Below are 2,844 nucleotides of genomic sequence, written 5' to 3'. Positions count from 1 at the left end.
ATTGAAAGGAGAATGGTGTAAGGCCGTTCCCTGCTTGGGCTTAGAGAAGGAGAGAGAGAAGGTAGAGACTTTACCAATACTAAATATCCTGGGCTAAATAAAGGTGGTGCTACTTCTTTGGGTTGGGTTTCTGCTACTTGAGTTATTTCCTGTTGAAAACAAGCCAGAGAGGTTACATGCTTGACCAATTCAGAGGTATCTTGGTCTAATAAGAAATCATTGGTGAGAAAAGGCCATCTATACAGCATCTCAAAAGGGGTTAGACCTAACTTTGAAGTGGTGTTTCTTACCTGAAGTAAAGCCATAGGAAGAAGAGTAACCCAAGGAAGGTGAGTTTCTTGGGATGGTTTCCTGAGGTGTCTTTTGATGATATCATTTGTCTTCTGCAGTTTTCCTGAGGACTGGGGTCTCCAAACTCAATGGAGATGATATTGTATACCTAGTGCCTTTGAGGCTCCCTATGTGATGGCTGCCTCAAATGAGGGGCCATTTCACTTTGGAGGCACTTAAGTAGACCAACACAGGGAATAATTTCACTAACTAACATCTTTACTACCTCAGAGGCCTTTTCTGTATGCCATGGAAATGCTTCTACCCAGTTAGTGAATGTATATAACCATACCAGGAGGTATTGGATGTCCTTCATTTTGGCATGTCGGTGAAGTCTATGAGTCCTCCCCTGGAGAGCATCCCATCCTTTGGATTTGAGGAGGAAGGGACTGTCTGTTCACGTGATTACTTTTAAGACAGACTTCACAAGCATTAACAACCTGTTTTACTGTTCTTAATAAGTTCTCTCCTGAAAACAATCTTTGGGCACATTGATATGTTTTACCCTTTCTCAGGTGAAAAGCTTGGTGAAGGAATTTAAAACTGGAGGCTGGCAAGTGGACCTTGCCATCATCTGACTGCAGCCATTCTGAGGGCTGGACGGTGTACCCTCGAGAAGTGTCCATTCTATTTCTACAGGGGAATACTGAGGCTGGATTTCTCTTATGGAGCCATGCCAGAGTAGAGGGGCTTGAAGTGTGTTAATGTCATGAGACTTCTTTGCTGCTGACTTGGCTGCCTGATCAACTAGCTGGTTTCCTTAGGCTATTTCATCTACACCCTTCTGATGTCCCTTACAATGCATCACTGCTACCTCTCGTGGAGGGAAAACTGATGGTAATAACTTGTTAATTTCCTGATGGTATTCAATAGAAGATCCATTGGTGGTAAGAAAGTACCTTTCCTTCCAAATGGTAGCATGAACATGGAGAACTAGGAAAGCATACTTGAGTCAGTGTAAATGTTAGCTACCTTTTCCTTGCTTAACTCAAGTGCTCTTGTAAGAGCTATCAGTTCAGTTAGTTGAGCACTTGTGCCTGGAGAGACAGACGTACTTTCAATAACATCATTCAGAGTGGCTACTGCATATCTGGCCTTATGGATTCCTTGCTCTACAAAGGAGCTTTCACCCATGAAGAGGGTCCAATCTGGATTTTCTAGGGAGTTTCCCTGAGATCTTCCCTGGCTGCATAGGTCTGTACCACAACTTGTTCACAGTCACATTTAGGTTTCCCAGCTCCCTCAGGGAGGAAAGTGTCTGGGTTTAAGTGAGAGAAAGTTTTTAACTGGATGGTGGAAGCTTCTAACAGTAGAGCTTGATATTTAAGGAAACTGCTGTCTGTTAACTAAAGGCTTCCCTTAGAGGACAGTAAACCCACCATATTATGTGGGGTGTAAGCAGTCAAGTCATTCCCAAGTTTAATTTGGAGGTTTCTGGGACCAGTAGGGCCACTGGGGCAATGGCTCAGAGGCATGGTGGCCATCCTTTAGCCACCAAATCAAGTTCCTTACTTGAATAACCCACTGACTCTTGAGTTTGTTCTCAGGCCTGTGTTAAGACTCCCAGGGCCGTCTCCTTCCTTTCTGATACATATAGATTGGAGGCCCTCCCTATGGGAAGGCTGAGAACTGGTGCCTTAAGTAGGGCCTGCAGTAGCTGGTTAAAGGCCTTTTGAGCTTCAGGTTCCCAGGTTAGGAGGTTAGATGAGTTTTAAGCTGATAGAGTTTCTCTTATGATGTGACACAGAGAATGAGCTATCTCACTGTACTCAGCCTGCAAAATTCTGTAATGCCCAAAAATCCTCTTAGTTGCCTGAGGGTTTGGGGAGGGGGAAGGAGGAAATGGACTTAATCCTTTCTTCCCCTAATGCTTCAGTCCCTTTGGACAGCACTAAACCCAGATACTTCACTGAGGTTTTGCAAAGCTGGGCCTTAGATTTTGAAACCTTATATCCTCTATCAGCTAACAAATTAAAAAGAGCTTCAGTGCCTTGCTGAGAAGCTTCCTCAGTTGAGGTTCAGAGCAGTATATCATGCACGTACTGCAAAATCTTGACCTGAAGATGGGAAAACTCAGTGAGGTCTTTCGATAATGCCTGTCCAAACAAATGAGGGATATCTCAAAATCCCCAAGGCAGCAACATCCATGTTAACTGGATGGTTTAGGCAGAAGGCTCTTTGAAGGCAAACAGGTATTGAGAGTAAGGATGTAATGGTATAAAGAAGAAGGCATTCTTTAAATCTAGGACTGTAAACCATTTAGTTCCCTCAGGTATTTGGGTCAGCAAGGTATAGAGATTAGGTACTACTGGATGGATTGGGAATTTGACCTCATTAAAGAGGTAGAGGTCCTGAACTACTCTTCATTCCCCATTGGGTTTTTGCACTCCTAATATTAGGTTGTTGCAGGGGCTGTTACAGGTGTTTGAGGTGACCCTGCATCTTCAGGTTATTAATAATAGCTTCTAGCCCTTTCCTAGCCTCTGGGTTTAGGGAATATTGCTCCTGGTTAGG

This window comes from Chlorocebus sabaeus, chromosome 21, assembly GCF_047675955.1.
Source record: "Chlorocebus sabaeus isolate Y175 chromosome 21, mChlSab1.0.hap1, whole genome shotgun sequence".
Classification (NCBI taxonomy): domain Eukaryota; kingdom Metazoa; phylum Chordata; class Mammalia; order Primates; family Cercopithecidae; genus Chlorocebus; species Chlorocebus sabaeus.
The sequence above is the reverse complement of the archived record's forward strand: the minus strand, read 5'-3'. Positions refer to the sequence as shown.